Genomic DNA, 9,539 nt, shown 5'->3' on the forward strand with positions numbered 1-9,539 from the left:
ACAAAAAGTTTAACTGTTTAACTATTACATCAAAATAAAAGTCGTCTAACGACAGTTACAAAATTTCGGCCCCGTCGTCCCGAGGATCGTACGCTCCGTGCCTAACCGCCCCGACATGTACAATCTCATAAGCTCGCTCACGGTCCATCGGAATAGCCTTGCCTTTACCTACACATGAACATAAACCGTGAGTCGACGTACCCGCAAGAAAAGCATAAAAATATCATACATAAAACTAATCGCCGTGTCCAACACGATACCGAGTCCCGCCATCGCCATGTCCAACATGGTACCGAGCCACCATCGCCATGTCCAACATGGTACCGAGTTTTGAACGTTCATAGGGACGGTACTATTGATAAGTATCCTCCGATCGGCCGAACCGGTCATACTCCGCCGCCGGTCATACTCCACCGTACCGACGGGATAGGTCAATAACCTTTGAACCACCAACCAAATGTCACTGATCGGTCGAACCGGCCATACTCCGCCGTCGGTCATACTCCAGCCTGTACCGACGTGACAGGGTTGGATGGTTCGAAGCCTATATACATAACTAATGTAATCTAGCAGGCTTCCTACATGCACGCTAAACATGTAATCTACATATGCATACTGTTATACTAATCTTACATGGATTCCGATTTCAGGTGTCTGTCAACCCGACCGGAACCGAAGCCGAGTGGCGGACATCGGCTCCTAAACCATAAAAATCACAACGCTATAAGTGACACGCTAAATCACTTCCCGGGGACTAAAACTTGGAACTAAAAGTTTCCCTATCGATAAAAAGCATGGCAATACCCCTAAAAACATAAAAACGAGGAAAACTAGGGTTCGGAAAAATTCCCCAACCGGTAGACCGGTTGCCCAACCGGAATTCCGGTTCTGGGAATTACTGGACACCCATCCGGAATTCCGGTTGCACAACCGGAATTCCGGTTGCACAACCGGAATTCCGGTTCCTCGCAGGAAATTTTCAAAAATTCCCAACTTGATCAATTCTAGCCCAAATCAATCCAAACCTTCCAGACCTACTCTATATGCCCCAAATAACCATTTAAAGGCAACAAATTCACCCAGAACTCACAGAGACAAAATTCACCATTAAAGACCAAGCTTTGAGTTCCAAAACTCAAACTTGGTTAAATCCACTAACATGCATCCAAACCTAGTTAATTCTACTCAATTAAGCATGAATAAGCTTCTGAAAACACACAAGAACATCCAGCAATTTCACAGAAACAAAATGAACCATTTCACTCAAAAATCACATATTTGCATAGGAAATTCAAAGCTTTAAACAACACCACTAGCATGCATTAAAACCTATATAATCCATCCATTTAAAACCTAATTAAGCTACTGGAAACAACAATTAAACACAGCAATATACAGCTTTACAAACTAACATGCAACCTACCATTTTCACCTCAAAAACATCAAGAATAAAAAGAAGAGATGGGAACCACTTACTAGTAACTATGGATCATAAAATCAACACAAAAATGGCTTGAATCACTAAGGAAAACTCCTCCTCCTTGCTGCTCAAAGAGGGCCGAAAAGAGAGAGGCTTGAGAGAGAGTGTTTGAAAGTTTTGTAATTTTTTTCTAAGTGTTATGTTTTGTAAAAATAAAGAAATAAGTATAATCCACTTATCAACTTACATTTCAGCCAACAATTAAATGAAATAACATTAATTTCAATTAATAACTCACATAGGACAAAACACTAATGGGGCAAAAAGACCATTTTGCCCCTCTACCATAAAACCACATGATTCATACTAAAGGGGTATTTTTGGGAAATTCTAAATTCCCGGCCATTCCCGACATTCCCAATGTCTAACACCCGTCCCCAAAATATTAACATACTAAGTTGTGATTTCTACTGAGCCAAACGCCGAGTTCCAAAATACCGGACACCGGAAATGCAAAATATGCAAGCTACTGAATAACATAAATAACAGTATAATAAATTATTTAAATAGCTATAAATAATTTCATAAGTAATCACAAACAACTGATAATTTCCAAATTAACTAAGCGGGCTTTACAAATACCGCCGGTATTTATCCAAATTCTTGTAGTGATTTATTTTATTTTATAAATTTGTGTGTATATATTAAGAAATATGACTTAATTTTTTTTCTTACAACATGAATAATATACTTTTAAATTATCAATCAATTGATAACTTAAGTCATGCCTTATTAAGAGTTTATCATCAAATCAAATTATATCCCTGTTTAATAAATTTATATTCATAATTTTTAAAAGTGGATTAATATTTTTTTTTTCAATAATATATATTATTTAGTGATTTACTAATTAAATAAATATTCACTATAATTTATATCTATATCTATCTATCTATCTATATATTTATACATATATATATATATAGGTGTACTTTTAATAGGTATTACCCATGAATGGGTAAAATTAGAAAATTTTAAGTTTTTATGCTTAATTTTTTTTATCTAATTTAAAAAATCTTTCATTTTTATATCGTATGAGCTGAGATTGTTCCATCGGTAAAAAAAAAATTAAAAAAAAATTAAAAAAAAAAAACGTTTTTTAGCAAGAAAAATAAGAAAAGAAAAAGTTGAGTTTGAGTTAAATATTTTTGTATGAACATATTTTTGATATAGTATAAAAAGAGATATTTTTTGATATTTTTTTTAATTAAGTAGTTAAATTAAGCATAGAAATTTAAATTTTTTATTTCATTATTCGTTATTAGATCAAAATTCGATGGTTTGATATTTTTAAAATTAATATTTATAGTTAAATTTGTTTAGTAACCATTCATAGGTAATGCCCATTAAAAAGTGTTCCATATATATATATATAAATAAATGAAAGCACAATAAAAATTAGTTGGCATTTCATATATTTTTTTTTTCTATTTTTACTAATTTTTGAGCCTTTTACATTTTGAGAATAATATGTACAAATTTGATATAATATGATGTATGTTTTGAAAAGAACCCCATATGATTTATTATGAACCATTTTGAGTGCTATATTTGTACGTATAAGTACAATATTTCTTTTTTTATTTTCACTACAACATTCAACAGCATTAGCGGCGGACCACTCCGCCGCTAATACCCTGTCTCTTAGCCGCTAAAGGGTATTAGCGGCGGACTTCGGCCGCTATTGGTCCGCCGCTAATGCTTGGCCGCTATTAATTGTATTAGCTGCCAAAAAAGGGGTCCACCGCTAATACTATTAATAGCGGCGGGACCCCGCCGCTAATACTCTTTGTCAGTTTCGTGTTTCAAGACTGACAAAGAGCATTAGCGGCGGGGTCCCGCCGCTAATGCTCCGCCGCTACTACCCAGCAAAATAAAAAAATATATTTAATAAATATTTATAAATAATTATTTATATATTAATCTTATATATAAATAATATATATAAATATTTAATAAATAAAATTCCAATTAATATAATTATAATAATTCAATAAAATTTATTAATAATTTAAAAATGTCTCAAAAGTAAATAACTTTAACATATTAATACTAATGCAATATTGTCTCAAAATTAAACTAAATTATTAAAAAACATAAATAAATTATTCATTAACATCTTCATTAAGGTCTCTAATTATAAAGTCTTGATCCGGATTATTATCGTTACGAGTCCCCGAAGCCCGTGGCGGAGAAGGCACATATGCTTGGTCTGATGATAAACCCAGTGTTAAATTACCGAGCTCAGCTTGGTTAAAAATGGGAGTTGAAAAAAATTGGTTCTCCTGCGATGAACTCCCAAATAATCCAAAATCAGCAAAATTTGAGCCGAGCGGAGGAGACTCCGATGGTGTTCGGTATAAGAATTGATTTCCCAATAGCGGACCAGACTGTAGTTGCTGCTGAGGAAAAGATTGGGGTTGCTGCTGCAAAAAAATTTCAAATTGCTGCTGTGACAAATTTTGGAATTGTTGTTGCAAAGACGACTGTTGTGGCTGAGGAGGTTGTTGTTGCTGTTGTGGAGGAGCGGCATAACTGAGAAGACAAACCACCAGGCGACTGCGACTGAATATACGTTTGAATAAAGTTCTCAAATCGTGGGTTAAATAAATGAGCATGTTGTTCAGGCGTCAAATTACCCCCCAAGTGGCACGCATAGTTGAAAATATTTCTGCCACAGTGCTCATCATTTCAGTAGTTGGTGGGGGAGGCATCGTCGATTGACTTTGAGGGATTGACTTCTTTCCTTTGCCCTTGAGCCTTTTACCCACGCCTCTTTGATAGTCAGATCTTTCGCCTAGAACTGTTTCCAAAACATCAAACTGATAACCAGTATCAGATTCAGTACCAGATGTATCGCTCTGGGATTGCCGTTCAAGTCTTTTCCTGTCAAGCTCCTTCAATAGTTCCTCCTATTTAAATAAAAATTATTAGAATATATAATTAATATAAAATATAAATTTTAATAATAAATCATTTTATTCACTTACATAATCTTTTGCAGCAGCTTCATTAACGAAAGTGCCAGACGGCTTTTTCACATGAATCTCCTTCCATGCTTCAACTGCATGCTCTCTAGGAGGACACCCCTATACGAACATAAACAATTAAAAAAATAATGTATACCATTCCGTGACGTATGGAAGCCAACGATTTTGTGCCTTGCGTTGTTGGATATTTCATTAGTTGCCGATTTGATTTATTTTTACTTGAGCGATTCAAAAATGCCTCGCTAATAAACAATTCGCAAACTGGTTTCCAAGTCTCGGTATTCAAGTAGTCAGAAGGGAATTTGAGAACTGTCTCCCAATCTTCTGGTTTTTTGTAATGTTGTTTAAAATGCCTGTGTTTGAGTGTCTTTCGCTCACTATACCTCTCCGCCATCGCTGAATATAATGTCCCCATAAGTAGTTCTCGGTGGGGATTCCCATCGATATCAAAATAGTTCTATGTAATAAAATAATTTAAAAATTATATTAATTTACAAATAAGGATATAAAATAATTACAACCATGAATAATTAAAAATCACTCACTCTTATTCGATTGAGCACTTGATCCTTATATTGTTGGGGTACATCAGAAAAATTTAGATGACCACCTGGGCACAACATGCTTACTTGCTGGCCAATAAATCGACCATAATTGTCTGCTTCAGTGCCAACAACTTTACCAGTTTCAAGATCCACCTCCACCGTTAAGGGCTTACCAGCTTCTCTCTTTTTTTTTTCAAGGTTAGTGTTTGCTGCAAGCCCACGATCCTTTTTGACCAGAGGTGGAACTTTATTTATTCGAGAGAAAAATAATTTTATTAGTAAATTGAACATTCACCATTTATATTAAGAACAATGTTAGATCTGAAAAAATATGAAAACATGATTCGCAGGACGAGGGTACCCTAGAAGGATCAGGAGGATCCCTACCATCACCATCTCCACCGTGGTATGTCGCTAGAGTAGCTGACATTGTACTTTACTTTGAAGATGAAAAATAAAAAAATGTAAAAATTCACAAAATGTGAAACACATAATTCAAAGTTGACACAAATAGTAATACGAAAGAAATTAAAAAGTCATTTAATTGTCAAAAGTTTAAGTAACAAACATTTAGAAAATTAAAGTTACACCGACGAATCACTATCATTTCCATCATTCACCAAGTTTTCATTTTCATCCTCCACATGTTCAACTAGTAAATCATCTACTTCTTCGGCAACATAATTTTCATCAAGTTCATTATTCTCTATCTCAGAATCCACTTACTGATCGGACAATTCAACAATTACTGGAGGTTCATTCGATTGCAAAATTAACTCTCCAAGATCAACCGTCAACACAAAATTTGAAGAGTTAGAATCACTAACAACATCAACATTTGTCTCATCTTCATTGTCATTAATGTCCCAAATTTGTCGATGGCTAATATCTTCAACAACCTTCCAATCGCGACCTCTAAGTGGATCTTCAAGATAGAAAACTTGCTTGGCCTGGTTAGCAAGGATGTACGGTTCATCTTGATACCAAAATCCACGTATATTTATACTGGTTATATTATTTTTAGTGATTGTCTTCTTTCTTAATGGATTAGTGTTATACCATTTACATTCAAATAATGTCACTGTATATGCACCAGTATAAGATATAGTGATTACATCTTCAAGTGTGTCGTAGTAATTAAACCCTTCAGTTCCAGCAACAGTGACACCACTATTTTGTGTCTTCCGCTTTTGGTCTCGCTTAGACGCAATAAACCGAACACCATTCACCACACAACCTTCGTAAAATGTTGCTAAGTAATCAGAGCCAGAAGCTAGAGCGAGTAACTCATCACCATTTTGTAAAGTTCCAAGCTTGTGCAATTCATATATCTAAATACATAAAATGTATTAATATGAGAGGAATATAAATGGTTGAATTAAAACTTTACAATTTTGTCATCATACCTTCTTATGAAACCTCGGACGGAAAGTTTGCCTATGCAAAACATCGTGGTTACCATTAGGATATTCATGCCTGATCTTCTCCAAATCTTTACTGTGAAGCATGATAATGTCAAGGTACGATAGAGGGAAATAGAGAATAAAAACTAAAAATTTAATAAAATAATTTTTAAAAATGTAACAAACTTACTCTAAGTATGCTTGAATTTTAGGAGAATTTTGAAGAATGTACCACTCAGCTTTTTCACGACCGATACGATCAAGAGGCTTGATAACTCCGCTAGTTAGAGGACGAGATTGAGAATTAAAAACTGAGAGATAGCGTGACACAGAAGGCGCATCTTCATTTCGATCAAGACGATTAAATCTTGTTTCACACCCTTTAAAGTACATTGAACAAAAGGTTACTGCCTCATCAGCAACATAACCTTCTGCAATTGACCCTTCAGGACATGCCTTGTTTCCCACATAATTCTTTAACTTTTTCATGTACCTTTCAAAAGGATACATCCACCTCATAAAGACCGGGCCACCCAGTATCGCTTCTTCAGGCAAATGCAATACCAAATGTATCATTATGTCAAAAAAAGCTCGAGGAAAAATCAATTCCATCTTGCACAATAACAGAATTAAATTATTTTGAGCATCCTCCATATCTTTTACATTTAGAGTTCTGGAGCATAATTATCGAAAAAAATTACACAGCTGAGTAATAGTGGTTGCAGTGTCACGAGGTAGAAATTTACGGACACCAACCGCTAGTACTCGCTGCATAATGACATGACAATCATGGGATTTTAACCCAATAATATTAGACTCATCTGCAGAAACTTTGCTATTTAAATTTGAACAAAAGCCATCGGGAAACTTGATTCCTTTAACAAACTGACAAAATAATTGTCTTTTCTCACGAGTCAAAACATAAGGAGCATGCGGTTTCATTAGCCTGCCATTCCCATCTTCATAAATCCACAACGATTCCCTAATACCCATCTTTTTTAAATCATGTCGCGCATTGGTTGTGTCCTTTGATTTATCATTATCCAAGATGGTTCCTAGGAGACTGTCACACACATTCTTCTCAACATGCATGACATCAATGTTGTGTTTTAAAATATTCGTGCTCCAATACTCCAACTCGTAGAAAATACTTTTTTTCCTCCAATTAGAAGTTTCTGCAACTCTTCTACGTTTCACGCCCCCAAAATTTTCATGATGTCCGGGAATTTGAGGTTCGAGAGTATTAACTTATGATAATATCTCTTCACAAGTAAATCGTCTTGGAGGAGGTCTTCTTTCAACTTTACCATCAAATCGAGTATCCCTTCTCATTGCATGATTACTTGGCAAGAACCTTCTATGACCAACATATGATGTCTTCCCGATCACTCGAACGGACGTCGTGTCTTCATTACAAGTAGGACAAGCTTTATAACCTTGACCACTCCACCCAGACAAGCTACTACGAGCAGGTTAATCATTCACTGTCCACAGAAGCGCAGCACGCATGGTGAACATCGATTTGGTCGAACTATCTCTCGTTGGTACCCCATTATTCCACAACTCCTTTAATTCATCCACCAACGGTCTTAAAAATATATCCATGTCTTTACCCGGAGATTTTGCACCAGGAATTAGGGTAGATATCAAAAAATAATTATCTTTCATACATAACCAAGGTGGTAGATTATAATTAGCCAACACCACTGGCCACATGCTGTATGCAAGACTCATGTTGCCAAATGGATTAAATCCATTAGCAGCTAACCCCAGTCGAACATTTCTTGGGTCCCTTGCAAACTCAAGATGTTTTGCATCAAAGTCTTTCCAAGCGAGACCATCGACCGGGTGTCGCAACACCCCATCATCTTTTGATTTTCCAGTATGATGTCATATCATGCTCTTCGCTGTAATCCTCGAACTATATAATCTTTTCAGTCGATGTGTCAACAGAAAGTATCGCATGACTTTGCAAGGAACTTTTTTTCCTTTACCGTTCTCGGAAGTAACCCAACGACTAGTTCCGCAAACTGGACAAGCCTCCTTGGATGCATTCTCCTTATAAAATAAGCAACAATTATACAAACAGACATGGATAGAGTCATAACCCAAACTTAATTTCTTCAATCTTTTTTTGCCTCGTAGTAAGTTGCTGGAATATTATTTTCCTTCGGAAATGCAAACTTTAACAGCTTCAACAATTCTTCAAAGATGTTATTAGGAATTTTTCCTCTAACTTTTAAATGCAATAACTTTGCTAAAAAGTTGAGAGACGAAATCCAATCACAACCAGGATACAATTCAGCTTCAATTTCCTCAAATAAGTCATCAAAATGTGGGTTTGTGGTTGGTTGTTCATCTTCTCCTTGTACATCCTCTGTTGTCGAGGGAAAGAAGTCTTCTACAATAGGAATCATTTCATCCTCTGATTCAACATCACCAAATGCGACATGCTCGACAGCATCCTCAGGCTCCCCGTGATAAATCCACTTCTCATATCCTTGCATAAATTCTCGATCAAATACGTGTGCTCTAACCCTATCTATTTTTTCAAACATATTATTTATACATCTCACACAAGGACATCGAATTCTTCCATCACAATCCTTATGTTCTGATGCCATTGCTAAAAAGGCTTGTAGACCATTCCAAAATTCATGGCAACCACGATTTCTGATTTTGGTCCAAGACTTATCGATTGTCGCCATCTACAATTTAGGCGACAAATGAAGTATTAAAAATTTGAATGATTTGTAAAGTGTTATTAAATATAACAAAGTTATGGTATATATTTATAAGTATACCAAAGCATTGAGATATTCTTTTCAACATTCATAAAATTTTATGAATATTTTATGAATTAGACACATTTAAATAAAAATTTTATTCATTAAATTATAATTAAAACTTAAATTAAAAAAATGAACAAATTACTCTTCAATAACATTTTAATTTTTATGTTATTTATTAATTTATATAAAAAAAATTCCTAAACTTAGTTTCTAGATTTAAATAATTATTTTTTTAAAACAACTTATTAAAAGTTAATAAACTTATCTATTTTTACTATCTACAATATAAACCACAAATGTAATATTAAAAGTTTAATAATTTATAGTAT

The sequence above is a fragment of the Cannabis sativa genome, chromosome X (assembly GCF_029168945.1).
Source record: "Cannabis sativa cultivar Pink pepper isolate KNU-18-1 chromosome X, ASM2916894v1, whole genome shotgun sequence".
Lineage (NCBI taxonomy): Eukaryota > Viridiplantae > Streptophyta > Magnoliopsida > Rosales > Cannabaceae > Cannabis > Cannabis sativa.